Here is a 15,498-nt window from a genome sequence, read left to right on the forward strand (position 1 = left end):
TTGACTACTCTCTCCTTCACCCCTTACATTCTTGCTATCTCTAAATCCTACCATTTACACCTTCGCTGTGGGCTGATTGCACAGCTGTTCCTCATAGTGGGCCCTACACACTGGCAGATAAAACAGAACGATATGAACGTTCTCGTTCATATCGTTGTGTGTAGGCACCAACGATTAACGATGCGCGGCCCCGTCGCTTATGCATGCAGGCCAATATGGACGAGATTGTCCATATTAGCGTGCAGTGCTATGGAGCCGGGTGACGGGGGGAGTGAAGAAACTTCACTCCCCCCGTCACCTCCCCCCCTCGCCGCCAGGTCGGCCGTATCCGCCGTTGGGCAGCTCGTCGGCAGATCGGTATGTGTGATTTCCGGATACTGCCTGTTCAGGACAACTAACATTCTGGATTCCAGACAGAAGTGCAGATTTCAGCCCTGTCTGGGGCCAGGGGCGTATCTACCCATTAGCCAGGATGGCACTCGCCAGGGGCGCCAGGCAAGGAGGGGGGTTGCCGCCTGGCAGTGCCATCCACGGCAAGGGGGTAGAATCCAGTTGTACTGGCAGACTTGGTGACTGTCTGTTAGTGCAGGCGCCAATGTCAGGCGGCAGCGTACAGCACCTCACTTGTAATCAGACTCAACATAAACTACAGCTCTCCGCATCCCTTGTTGCCTGGAGCTTCGGGAGCTGTGGTTTATTTTAAGTCTGATTGATCTCTAGTGCAGTGCTGTGCCGCTGGACACCGGCGCCGGCAGTAACAGTCACAAGGTACAGTCCGGATTAAGTGAGGGGAGGGCTGGCACAAGACTGCTCTGCACGGCATTGACCTTCGGGAAGTGGACTGAGTGGAAGCAGGGGGGCGGGGCTACACAGCACTCAGTCAGTGCCAGGCATCCGAGCAGCATGGAGGAGAGGGGGAGAGGACAAGAAGCTACTATAGTACATGCATTGAGTGCATACTTGCCTACTCTCCCGGAAGCTGCGGGAGGCTCACGTTTTTTTGGGTATCCCCCTGCACCCCCGGAAGAGTAGGCAGGTCTTCTGCATCCTGCTCGCACCCTAGTGATGTAGGCAGGATGGAGAGATAATCTCCCATATTCGCGGGTCCGCGGGGTGGAGAAGGGGTTAAAATGAAGCAAATTGCGGCGTATTCCGATGTGGGGGCGGGGCTCGATGATGTCACAGCCCAGCCTCACCCCCCGAAGTCTCCAGCAGCGTCTTCTCTCCAGGCTCTCCCGGAGAGAAGACATTTAAAGTAGGCAAGTATAATTGAGTGTGCCCTGTCTGACGTGAGGGGGGTAAACACTATATAGTCTGTGTGTCTGTGACAGCATTTATGTATGTGGCTATATGTGTATGTATGTATGCTTGTGTGTGTATAAGTATCTACTGTATTTATGTGTGTATTAGTGTGTGACTATGTATTTGTGTGACTATGTGTGTAACTATTTGTATATACTGCATGTGTGACTGTACTGTATATCATATGTACTGTATGTTGTGTGTGTGTGTGACAGTATGTATGTAAGTGTATATGTGTGTGTGCCTATGGACGGGATCAGATGTACTAAAGGCAGTGGGGGTTATTCGGTAAGGATTGCAGATTCCCTTTCTATTGCATGCTGGGGGATGCTAATCCATCGCAGGACAAGGCCGTCCAGCATTCTGAATGGCCTGCTCAGCGACTGCGACCGCAGTGTAATTGTGGTTGCAGCAACTGTGGAAGACCCCCTGCAGCTAGGCTGCGTATGCAGGTGGTCCGCCGCCATTTTTCACATGCGTGTGATGTCACTCAGCCGCCCCGAAAATGCAGACGGCCCGACCCCGTTTTCCCAACGCCTCCCCTGCAACGGTCCATCACCGCCTCCTGCGAACGCCTCTGCCTGTCAATCAGGCAGAGGTGTTTACAGCCAATGTGATCCAATCGACGTATCGCTGAGAACAGAGATATTGCAGTCGCATCCCTGATTGCGGTTTGACCGCATTTCACTTATAAAAATAGAAATATGTTTACTTGCACTGGTCCACATTTCTATTTGCATTCCTCATATGCCTTCTATAGACAGTGTTTCCTGTAGGGTTACTACTGTGTGGCCTAACGTGAATAAGAGACACTACTGTGCGGTGTAATATGCTACAGTGTGGCCTAACGTGAATAAGAGACACTACTGTGCAGTGTAATATGCTACTGTGTGGCCTAACGTGAATAAGAGACACTACTGTGCGGTGTAATATTCTACTGTGTGGCCTAACGTGAATAAGAGACACTACTGTGCGGTGTAATATTCTGCTGTGTGGCCTAACGTGAATAAGAGACACTACTGTGCGGTGTAATATTCTACTGTGTGGCATAACGTGAATAAGAGACACTACTGTGCGGTGTAATATTCTACTGTGTGGCATAACGTGAATAAGAGAAACTACTGTGCAGTGTAATATTCTACTGTGTGGCCTAACGTGAATAAGAGACACTACTGTGCGGTGTAATATTCTACTGTGTGGCCTAACGTGAATAAGAGACACTACTGTGCGGTGTAATATTCTACTGTGTGGCATAACGTGAATAAGAGACACTACTGTGCAGTGTAATATTCTACTGTGTGGCATAACGTGAATAAGAGACACTACTGTGCAGTGTAATATTCTACTGTGTGGCATAACGTGAATAAGAGACACTACTGTGCAGTGTAATATGCTGTGTGGCATAATTTGAATTGGAAGTACTATTGTGTGGCCACGCCCCTTCCCCACAAGGCCATGCCCCTTTTTTATACACCTTACTATATGTGGGGGGGGGCACCGGCCCTTACTTTGCCAGGGGCGCTCGGACCCCTAGATACACCCATGTCTGGGGCAATCCCGGACTGGAGGTAACACTACTCTCCATTCTTTCTGTGGTTGTCAACTTGCCTCCTTGCTGATTACCTGCTCCCAATCCAGCATCTAAGACTTCTCTGATGTTCCCCTCCTCTGGAACTCTCGTTTTGCGATCCAACCTGAATCGGCCCCTAATTTGTGCCCTGAAAACACCACAGTTAATTAACGCTTACTATCCCCCATACTGACATTTAAACATGAGGGGTATAGCGTTCAGGGTTAACCCTTACAATGCTGTGGACAACATCTTAGTTGCGTGGCTCGGGTCTCCAGCCACAATAACATTCTGTCTTTGTGGTTTTAACGTATGAACATGCTAGACGTTATAGACACTGGACTGTTTGCTTTACGAGCTATGGCTAAAATTTTGGTTGCAGTGGGTCATTCTGCTGGGGAACATAACTTCTACAAGTGTTCCTTTTAAAATCAAATCTTCATGGTGGCAATGGGGGTAATTCAGGTGTGGACCGAGTTCAGGCGTCTGTGTCGCAAAGTACCGATTATCGGTAGTTTTTGCACTTTTTTAGCATCAGCAGTTTACCAAAGGCTGGCTTTAGGATATCTTCTGAGTTCAGCTAAGTAATGCAGACTACTGAAGCTAAACTTTCCGGAGTTTGCCCCGATACTTAACACATCTGCAGATGGCGTCAGCAGCTGCAGCCTGTGAAGGCTGTGCATGTGCAGTACAAACACTTCCTTTCAGCTGTGTTATGCAAACAAAGACGGAATTGTTAATGAAACAAAAGTTATTGCAGGGACAGTTCCTCCTACTGGACCAAGGGCTTAGCTACCATAGGTGTAGGGAGCACAGCTGCTATGGGGCCCAGAGCTGAGAGGGGCCACCTTCCCTTTCACAGTTATATGTGTTATATACAAGGATGTAGCTACCATAGGTGCAGGGAGTGCAGCTGCTATGGGGCCCAGAGCTGAGAGGGGCCACCTTCCCTGTCACTGTTACATGTGTTATATACAAGGGCGTAGCTACCATAGGTGCAGGGAGCACAGCTGCTATGGGGCCCAGAGCTGAGAGGGGCCACCTTCCCTGTCACAGTTACATGTTATATACAGGGGTGTAGCTACCATAGGTGCAGGGAGCACAGCTGCTATGGGGCCCAAAGCTGAGAGGGGCCACCTTCCCTGTCACTGTTTCATGTGTTATATACAGGGTGTAGCTACCATAGGTGCAGGGAGCACAGCTGCTATGGGGCCCAGAGCTGAGAGGGCCCACCTTCCCTGTCACAGATACATGTGTTATATACAAGGGTGTAGCTACCATAGGTGCAGGGAGTGCAGCTGCTATGGGGCCCAGAGCTGAGAGGGATCCACCTTCCCTGTTACAGTTACATGTGTTATATACAAGGGTGTAGCTACCATAGGTGCTGGGCGGGCAGCTGCTATGGGGCCCAGAGCTGAGAGGGGCCACCTTCCCTGTCACAGTTACATGTGTTATATACAAGGGTGTAGCTACCATAGGTGCAGGGAGTGCAGCTGCTATGGGGCCCAGAGCTGAGAGGGGCCACCTTCCCTGTCACAGTTAAATGTGTTTATATACAGGGGTGTAGCTACCATACGTGCAGGGAGTGCAGCTGCTATGTAGTCCAGAGCTGAGAGGGGCCACCTTCCCTGTCACAGTTACACGTGTTATATACAAGGGTGTAGCTACCATAGGTGCAGGGAGTGCAGCTGAACCTGCTCTTTGTAAAGTGGTATAAAATGAACTGGAGAGCATTATATTGTTACATAATATGAACTGTGGCACTATTATGTGACCTAATGTTAAGTAGAGGCACTGTATGTCATAATGTGAATTGGGGGTACTGTGTTGCATAATGTGTACTGGCAGCCCTACAATGTCACATAAAATGAACTTCGGGACTACTATGGTTTTTAAAATAAACTAAGACACTATTGTGGTTCAGAAAATAAACTAGGGCAGTATTATGGGGCAGCATTAACAACGGCTGCAGATAGATGTCTCTCTAGAACAGGGGTGGTCAACCAGTCAGCGACAAAGAGCCAAGATAAATTTTAGGGTATGTCAAAGAGTTGACACCATGCCTTCACCGCGTGTGCAAACATGGGTTGTGTCCGCTAGGCCACACCCCTGGTATAAAATACATTGACATAGCCAGATCCAACTTAAAATACATTGAAAGGGCCAAATCCAGCAAAAATACATTTTAAAATCCAAATCCACATAAAATGCACTGAAAAACGAGATCCACATAAAATACATTGAGAAAGCCAGATTGACATAATACACTTCAGTTTCCACATGTGTCACTCCAGCCCCACATGCCATTGCAGCAGTCCCTAATTTATCTGGCAACCCCCTCTCCAAACCCTCGGTGGTCTGTGCCAAGGTGCTTGTGGTCCTCCTCTGCTTGCCGGTGGCTGTCTCACCTAGTGTCCGGGTCCCTCAGTCCCCAAAGTGCCGCTGGCACTGTGTGCCCGGCTGGAGCACAGCGGTTTCCGGTTCTTTTGCGGTCACCTGAGTGTTGGGAGCAGCATTTGAATAAAGAAAGAGCCGCATGTGGCTCAAGAGCCACGGGCTGGCCACAGCTGCCCTAGAAGCATGGGGACATTTGGCCCCTTTATAATGTTGCTATGCGCTGTACTGGACCACTGTTAAGGCATGACTGTAAGGGTAAATTAATCCATTAATGATGGTATCACTGCAAATAGCAGCTATCATAGATGTTGCTAATGGTGCAAAAAATGCAGCCATTAGTAAAGATGCACTTTGTCACACACCTACTGTATCACACAGACTCGTGTGAGTGCTGTATGTGATGGTAAAGATAAGACTTGGAGGTAAATTTACAGAAGATCCGTTTTAGGACTATTTAAAAGCAGACAGGTATTGACCTCGGTTTGCAGTCTAAAATATCTCACATTTACTGTGCATCGGTTTTTACTGTAATTTGCAACCTGATGTCAATACCCATTGGTTTTCTCCTATAGCGCAGCATAATAACTACAAACTCTGTCACTCTGCTGCGGAGGTGAAGCCATGCCCAGATTACTATGATCTGTGCAGGCTTTGTTAGTGTTATATGTTTAAAAATGGTTATACATATTTAAAAATGCACCGGGACCCCCCAAATCCAAAGCCTCTGAGCGTAGGCTGGTATTGGAAAATAGGGGGGGGGGGGGGGGGACCAGGCCAGGCCAGGCCAGGCCAGGCCAGGCCAGGCTGAACCAGCCATGAACTGGTCAGCTCAGGGCTGGAATCCCTTGCAGGTTTCTGATTGGTTGAACCTGTAATAGCACTGCTGCGGTGGTGATATCACTACCAGCGTGTGTGTATGCTTGGTATAGTAATAGGGAGTATACTTAATAATAATAATAATAATAATAATAATAATATCATCCTTTATATGGCGCCAAAAGGGATCCGAAGTGCCCAGTTACAGAGTACGTAAACAAATCGAGAGAAAAAGTGACTTATAGTCCTAGACAATGTAGAACACAGGTATAGGCTATATTAACCTTGTTGCATCAGACTACAATGAAATAAGTATTAGGGCGGCAGAAAACCAAGGGATCTGGTGCCGTCGAATGGAGTAGAAGATGGTTTATGTAAGAGAAGGAAAGGCACATGACAGAAGAGGGGGGGGGGGGGGGTTAGGCAGGAGAAAGTGTTAGAGAGCAGGGACGGGAAGGTTCGGCATTAGGGACCGGGGAGGGAGGGTTAGGGCTAGGCACTTAGAAGGGGAGGTTAGGGATAGGCAGCGGGGAAGGGAGGGTTAGGGGTAGGGAAAAGGTGAGGGTTAGGGGGTTGAATGGGCGGCTGTTGTGATTATGAAGGGTGGGATGTCGCTGTCCGTATACTGACAGCCGACATCCCGTCCATCGGCAAATCATACTGAACCCGTAAAATTATTCCAGATTATTATGTTAGAGCACAGATGTGGCTTATTGGGTGGTCTTCAGTATGCTGACTGCCGGGCTCCCAGCGCACAGTATACCGGCGCCGGAATCCCGACATACCGACACTTTTTCTCCCTCGTGGGGGTCCACGACCCCCCTGGAGGGAGAATAAAATAGCGTGCCGCCCCACTGTGCCCGCAGCGTGGCGAGCGCAGCGAGCCCGCAAGGGGCTCATTTGCGCTCGCCACGCTGTCGGTATGTCGGCGGTCGGGCTCCCGGGGCCGGTATGCTGGTCGCCGGGAGCCCGGCCGCCGGCATACCATACTACACCCGGCTTATCAGGTGTCGTCATTGAACTAGGCTTCTGGAGATGCTGGAACTTGTAGTCCCACAGGAGCTGCCAAACCGCAGCATGAATAATCTTATGGTAAAATATTACACTGATAATAGCTGTAAAGAAGCCTATCACGGAATAATGATTAATGCTTTCCTGGCATGCACTGTGTAATTCTCTCCACCAGGTGGTGCTGCTGGTTTTTACCAGTATATACCACAGCACTGTAAGAGATAAACCCTTCATCCTCTACATAGCACCTGCCGTCCTATAAGTGTATGTTTGTTTTGGGGTTAAAGTGTTTTGTTCTGAAATAATGATTATGGATGTCTCCAGGCGTGCACTCTAGTTCCCCAGACCTCTCACTAATATTACACTATTTGTAATTTGGGAATTGATGTTGGAAAGTGATTTATGTTGATGTGAAACAGATGCTGACATTATTAGTGAGCTATAATGCCAGCGTTGTCCACTTTAATCAGGCTATTGTCATGCAGCAGATTGCTCTTATCCACATGCATTAGATGAGTGGGTTGCTCCTGCAGAAATGTATGACCTGCACCTGAAGTTTTGGAATACTTCTCCGTTCTGCATTTGGAGGACACAGGGTGTGGACAGTGCAGGTGGAATGCAGGCAGTTCTATACACTGGCCCGTACTAATCCACCTTATATCCCATGACGGCCACAATTTCTTCTATTTAGATGAAGTTCCTCGGGGTGTCTTAGCTTTGCTTAGCAGTCTAATGGGGTTGTTCAGAGTTGTTAGCAAACCAAAAAAGTTAGCAATTGGGCAAAACCATTCTGCACTGCAGGTGGGGCAGATGTAACATGTGCAGAGAGATTTAGATTTGGTTGGGTTATATTGTTTCTGTGCAGGGTAAATACCGCCTGCTTTATTTTTACACTGCAAGTTTGATTTCAGTGGAAATACACCCCACCCACCCAAATCTAATACCCCTTTTAGATCGCAAACCCGGGTCGGACCCGGGTTTTGAACCTGGATCCGACCCGGGTCAGAGCCTTTCACATCGCACTATTGACCAGGGTTATTCCCGGGTTATTCCCGGGTTGGTGTCTTTTATTTTACGTCCTAGAGGATGCTGGGGTCCATATTAGTACCATGGGGTATAGACTGGTCCACCAGGAGCCATTGGCACTTTAAGAGTTTGAGAGTGTGCGCTGGCTCCTCCCTCTATGCCCCTCCTACCAAACTCAGTTTAGAAAATGTGCCCGGAGGAGCCGGTCACAGATAGGAGAGCTCTACAGAGCTTCTTTGGAAAAAGTTTAATTTTTATTTTTCAGAGTTTTCTGTTTTCACAGGGAGGCTGCTGGCGACAGCCTCCCTGCAGCGAGGGACTGAGGGGGGAGCAGTGTTCGCCCTGCGGGGTCTTGAGCCACTGCTCCCGCTGACTGAACACTGGCTTCAGAGGGGTCTGATCTGGCCCCGCCACAGGGGAACGCTCACCCCGGCAGCCAGCTGCCACCCCCTTTGGAGCTGAAGAGGTGGCGAATGAGTCACTGTCCCCCTTTGCAAGCGGGGGGACAGTGTGAAGAAGGCGGCCTTGGGGTATGGAGCGTGGCATCACCCGCGCTCCGTGATGGCTCAGCGGTACTACGGTGCGGCCTTGGGAGGGGCGCCCTGGGCCAGCGCCGATCCCTACACTGTCCACTAAAGTCTGTCGGGGTCTGAGGATCCAGGCCAGCGCAACTCCTCCGGCCAGTATAATGTGTTGGTGAGTGGGAAGACAGCGCCATTAAGGGGCGGAGCTTCTCAGAGCGGACCCAGCGGCGTTCAGCGCCATTTTCTCCTGCCTGCAATCACTTCAAGCGGGATCAGGTCCCTCCAGAGCAATCTCCAGCTATCTGTACGGTACCAAGGGGGTTGTAGAAGATGGGGGGGGGGGGGGGCTGTACACAGGCTGTGTCACCTATTAAGGGACACAGCCAGCGCTGGTTGAGGACTCCCTATACCTTTTATAGCGCTGTGTGTGGGTTGGCTCCAATTTCTGTGTGTCTCTGCCATTCTTGGGAAGGGAAACTCTGTCTTCATAATACCCTGTGTGTTTGTGGGGTGTTTGAGTGTGTGTGCAACATGTCTAGGGACACTGTTTCATATGCAGCAGAAGATTTGTCTTCCCAGGAAGACTCCATTCCATGTAATCAGGATTGCACTGTCTTAGCGCAGATCCCAGCTAGAGAGCCAGAATGGTTAGTCTCTCTGAGGGGGACTATTTCTCAGATTTCTGATAGTGGCTAGGACTGAGCATGCCACTCAGGTCCTCCAATCCTCTACGGTTGTGTGGTCGGATACTGCTTCCTCGGGGTCCCCTGCGGTACATTCTCACAAGCGTGCACTTGCAATTATGCAGGATGACACGGACACCGACTGCGACGCTGCAGACGGTGAAGGGGATGTGTTGAGGGGGATGGCATCACTTGCCAAGGGGGTGCAGTTGATGATTGAAGCTGTTAGGGATGTTTTACACATTTCGGACACATCACCGGAACAGGTGGAGGAGGCCTTCTGCACAGATCATGTGAAGCCCCCTCTCACTTTCCCGGCATCCAAAGAATTGAATGCTATTTCTCGAATGTCCTAGTGGATGCTGGGGACTCCGTAAGGACCATGGGGAATAGACGGGCTCTGCAGGAGACAGGGCACTTTAAGAAAGAATTTGGATACTGGTGTGCTCTGGCTCCTCCCTCTATGTCCCTCCTCCAGACCTCAGTTTGAATCTGTGCCCGGACGAACTGGGTGCTACTTAGTGAGCTCTCCTGAGCTTGCTATAAGAAAGTATTTTGTTAGGTTTTTTATTTTCAGGGAGCTCTGCTGGCAACAGACTCCCTGCATCGTGGGACTGAGGGGAGAGAAGCAGCCCTACTCTCTGAAGATAGGTCCTGCTACTTAGGCTACTGGACACCATTAGCTCCAGAGGGATCGTACACAGGATGTCACCCTTTGTCGTCCGATCCCGGAGCCGCGCCGCCGTCCCCCTCGCAGAGCCGGAAGACAGAAGGCAGGTGAAAGAAGCAAGAAGACTTCGAAATCGGCGGCAGAAGACTACAGTCTTCATATGAGGTAGCGCACAGCACTGCAGCTGTGCGCCATTGCTCCCACACTACACCCACATACTCCGGTCCCTGTAAGGGTGCAGGGCGCGGGGGGGGGGGGGGGGTCGCCGCCGCCGCCCTGGGCAGCAATTAGAGACCTCTTTGGCAAAAGTTTGCATAATATACAGTTGGGTACTGTATATATGTATGAGCCCCCGCCAAAATTGTACATGAAAGCGGGACAGAAGCCCGCCGTCGAGGGGGCGGGGCTTCTTCCTCAGCACTCCCCAGCGCCATGTTTTTTCTCCACAGCACCGCTGAGAGGAAGCTCCCCGGTCTCTCCCCTGCAGTTACACGGTAGAAGAGGGTAAAAAGAGAGGGGGGGCACATAATTAGGCGCAAAAATCAATGTAAACAGCAGCTACTGGGTTAACATTAAGTTACTGTGTTATTCCTGGGTTAATAGCTCTGGGGTGTGTGCTGGCATACTCTCTCTCTGTCTCTCCAAAGGGCCTTATGGGGGAATTGTCTTCAGATGAGCATTCCCTGAGTGTATGGTGTGTCGGTACATGTGTGTCGACATGTCTGAGGTAAAAGGCTCCCCTAAGGAGGAGATGGAGCAAATATGTGTGTGAGAGGGTGTCTCCGTCGACAACGCCGACACCTGTTTGGATATGTGTAATTAAGTGCTAAGGTGAATTTATTGCACAAAAGATTAGAGAACAGACAGGGAATCTACCCATGTCTGTCCCTATGTCGCAGAGACCTTTAGAGTCTCTCAATGCTCACTATCCAAAATAATAGACACTGATAGCGACACAGAGTTTGACTCCAGTGTCGACTACGATAATGCAAAGTTACAGCCAAAATGGCAGAAAAGTATTCAATATATGATTATTGTAATAAAAGATGATTTGCATATCACTGATGACTCATCTGTCCCTGACACAAGGGTACACATGTTTAAGGGGAAGAAAGCTGAGGTAAATTTCCCTCCTCTCATGATGAAAAAGAGCGGGAATCTCCAGACAAGAAACTGCAGTTTTCCACAAAGAATTCTCAGGCAGTATCCTTTCCCCACTAGGGCCAGGATATGATGGTAATCTTCCCCTAGGGTGTCACGTTTGCCCAAAAGGTAGCCCTGACGTAACAGCTATTCTCAGGGATCCTGCAGATAGCGTGCACTTTCTGGTACACTACTCAGACCGGCGATTGTGTCGGCATGGGTTTATAGCGCTGTGGCAGCGTGGACAGGTACCTTATCAGCAAAGATTGAGACCCTATTAGGTATATAGATATATATATATATATATATATATTTCTCTATCGTCCTAAGTGGATGCTGGGGTTCCTGAAAGGACCATGGGGAATAGCGGCTCCGCAGGAGACAGGGCACAAAAAGTAAAGCTTTTACCAGATCAGGTGGTGTGCACTGGCTCCTCCCCCTATGACCCTCCTCCAGACTCCAGTTAGATTTTGTGCCCGAACGAGAAGGGTGCAATCTAGGTGGCTCTCCTAAAGAGCTGCTTAGAGAAAGTTTAGCTTAGGTTTTTTACTTTACAGTGAGTCCTGCTGGCAACAGGATCACTGCAACGAGGGACTTAGGGGAGAAGTAGTGAACTCACCTGCGTGCAGAGTGGATTTGCTGCTTGGCTACTGGACACTAGCTCCAGAGGGACGATCACAGGTACAGCCTGGATGGTCACCGGAGCCGCGCCGCCGGCCCCCTTGCAGACGCTGAAGAGAGAAGAGGTCCAAAATCGGCGGCTGAAGACTCCTGAGTCTTCATAAAGGTAGCGCACAGCACTGCAGCTGTGCGCCATTTTCCTCTCAGCACACTTCACACAACAGTCACTGAGGGTGCAGAGCGCTGGGGGGGGCGCTCTGAGAGGCAAATAAAAACCTTATTAGAGGCAAAAAAATACCTCACATATAGCCCACAGAGGCTATATGGAGATATTTAACCCCTGCCTAACTTCAAAAATAGCGGGAGACGAGCCCGCCGAAAAAGGGGCGGGGCCTATCTCCTCAGCACACAGCGCCATTTTCTCTCACAGAAAAGCTGGAGAGAAGGCTCCCAGGCTCTCCCCTGCACTGCACTACAGAAACAGGGTTAAAACAGAGAGGGGGGGCACTGATTTTGGCGATATTGTATATATATAAAAGATGCTATAAGGGAGAAACACTTATATAAGGTTGTCCCTATATAATTATAGCGTTTTTGGTGTGTGCTGGCAGACTCTCCCTCTGTCTCCCCAAAGGGCTAGTGGGTCCTGTCCTCTGTCAGAGCATTCCCGGTGTGTGTGCTGTGTGTCGGTACGTGTGTGTCGACATGTATGAGGACGATGTTGGTGAGGAGGCGGAGAAATTGCCTGTAATGGTGATGTCACTCTCTAGGGAGTCGACACCGGAATGGATGGCTTATTTAGAGAATTACGTGAGAATGTCAACACGCTGCAAGGTCGGTTGACGACATGAGACGGCCGACAATCTATTAGGACCGGTCCAGGCGTCTCAGAAACACCGTCAGGGGTTTTAAAAACGCCCATTTACCTCAGTCGGTCGACACAGACACAGACACGGACACTGAATACAGTGTCGACGGTGAATAAACAAACGTATTTCTCATTAGGGCCACACGTTAAGGGCAATGAAGGAGGTGTTACGTGTTTCTGATACTACAAGTACCACAAGAAAGGGTATTATGTGGGAGTGAAAAAACTACCTGTAGTTTTTCCTGAATCAGATAAAATAAAATGAAGTGTGTGATGATGCGTAGGGTTACCCCGATAGCAAATATTGGCGTTATACCCTTTCCCGCCAGAAATTAGGGTACGTTGGGAAACACCCCTTAGGGTGATAAGGCGCTCACACGCTTATCAAGTGGCGTTACCGTCTCCAGATACGGCCGCCCTCAAGGAGCCAGCTGATAGGAAGCTGGAAAAATATCCTAAAAAGTATATACACACATACGGTGGTTATACTGCGACCAGCGATCGCCATCAGCCTGGAGATGCAGTGCTGGGTTGGCTTGGTCGGATTCCCTGACTGAAAATATTTTATTCATGTAGAGCATTTAATAGGATGCATTCTATATATATGTATGTGAGATGCACAGAGGGATATTTGCTCTCTGGCATCAAGATAAGTGCGTTGTCCATATCTCCCAGAAGATGTCAGGGACACGACAGTGGTCAGGTGATACAGATCCCATACGGCAGATGGAAGTATTGCTGTATAAAGGGAAGGAGTTATTTGGGGGTCGGTCCATCGGACCTGGGGACCACAGCAACAGCTGGGAAATCCAACCTTTTTTACCCCAAGTTACATCTCAGCTAAAAAAGACACCGTCTTTTCAGCCTCAATCTTTCCTTTCCCATGAGGGCATGCAGGCAAAAGGCCAGTCATATCTGCCCAGACATAGAGGTAAGGGAAGTCGACTGCAGCAGGCAGCCCTTTCCCAGGAAAAGAAGCCCTCCACCGCGTCTGCCAAGTCCTCAGCATGACGCTGGGGCCGTGCAAGCGGACTCAAGGTGGGGGGGTAGTCTCAAGAGTCTCAGGGCGCAGTGGGATCACTCGCAAGTTGACCCCTAGATCGTACGAGTATTATCCCAGGGGTAAAGATTGGAGAGTCGAGACATCTTCTCCTCGCAGGTTCCTGAAGTCTGCTTTACCAACGGCTCCCTCCGACAGGGAGGCAGCATTGGAAACAATTCACAAGCTGTATATCCAGCAGGTGATAATCAAAGTACCCCTCCTACGACAAGGAAAAGGGTATTATTTTTCCACACTATATTGTGGTACTGAAGCCAGACGGCTTGGTGACACATAGTCTAAATCTAAAATGTTTTGAACACTTACATAAAAGGTTCAAATCGAGATAAAGTCACTCAGAGCAGTGATAGCGAACCGGAAAAAAGGGGACTATATGGTGTCCCTGGACATCAAGGATTACCTCCATGTCCAAATTTTGTCCTTCTCATCAAGGGTACCTCTGGTTCGTGGTACAGAACTGTCAATATCAGTTTCAGACGATGCCGTTTGAATTATCCACGGCACCCCGGGCCTTTTTACCAAGGTAATGGCCGAAAAGATGTTTCTTCAAAGAAAAAAGGCATCTAAATTATCCCTTACTTGCACGACCTAAAAAGGGCAAGTTCCAGAGAACAGTTGGAGGTCGGAAGAGCACTATCTAAAGTAGTTCTTCGACGGCACGACTGGATTCTAAATATTCCAAGAATCGCAGCTGTTTTCCGACGATACGTCTGCTGTTCCTAGGGATGATTCTGGACACGGTTCAGAAAAAGGTTTTTCTTCCCGAGGAAAAAGCCAAGGAGTTATCCGACCTGTCAGGAACCTCCTAAAACCAGGAAAGGTGTCTGTACATCAATGCACAAGAGTCCTGGGAAAAATGGTGGCTTTTTACGAAGCAATTCCATTCGGCAGATTCCATGCAAGAATTTTCCAAAGGGATCTGTTGGACAAATGGTCAGGGTCGCATCCTCAGATGCACCTGCGAATAACCCTGTCGCCAAGGACAAGGGTATATCTTCTGTGGTGGTTGCAAAAGGCTCATCTATTGGAGGGCCGCAGATTCGGCATACAGGATTTGATCCTGGTGACCACGGACGCCAGCCTGAGAGGTTGGGGAGCAGTCACACAAGGAAGAAACTTCCAGGGGGTATGGACGAACCTGGAAAAGTCTCTTCACATAAACATTCTGGTACTAAGAGCAATCTAAAATGCTCTAAGCCAGGCGGAACCACTCCTGCAAGGAAAACCGGTGTTGATTCAGTCGGACAACATCACGGCGGTTGCCCATGTAAACAGACAGGGCGGCACAAGAAGCAGGAGTGCAATGGCAGAAGCTGCCAAGATTCTTCGCTGGGCGGAGAATCACGTAATAGCACTGTCAGCAGTGTTCTTCCCGGGCGTGGACAACTGGGAAGCAGACTTCCTCAGCAGACACGATATTCACCCGGGAGAGGGGGGTCTTCATCCAGAAGTCTTCCACATGCTAATAAACTGTTGGGAAAGACCAATGGTAGACATGATGGCGTCTCGCCTCAACAAGAAACTGGACAAGTATTGCGCCAGGTCAAGAGATCCACAGGCAATAGCTGTGGACGCACTGGTAACACCTTGGGTGTACAAATCAGTATATGTGTTTCCTCCTCTGCTTCTCATACCAAAGGTATTGAAGATTATACGGTGAGGAGGAGTAAGAACAATACTAGTGGCTCCGGATTGGCCAAGAAGGACTTGGTACCCGGAACTTCAAGAGTTGGTCACGGACGACCCGTGCCCTCTACTTCTGAGAAGGGACCTGCTACAACAGGGTCCCTGTCTCTTTCAAGACTTA

The 15,498-nt window shown here is 49.4% G+C and overlaps 1 protein-coding gene across 2 annotated transcripts in view; it reads left to right on the forward strand.

The window, feature by feature from the left end:
* ASB8 (ankyrin repeat and SOCS box containing 8) overlaps positions 1–15,498 on the forward strand; it is a 57,777-nt gene that overhangs the window by 23,863 nt on the left and 18,416 nt on the right. The window lies entirely within an intron of this gene.

The sequence above is a fragment of the Pseudophryne corroboree genome, chromosome 7, assembly GCF_028390025.1.
Source record: "Pseudophryne corroboree isolate aPseCor3 chromosome 7, aPseCor3.hap2, whole genome shotgun sequence".
NCBI lineage: Eukaryota > Metazoa > Chordata > Amphibia > Anura > Myobatrachidae > Pseudophryne > Pseudophryne corroboree.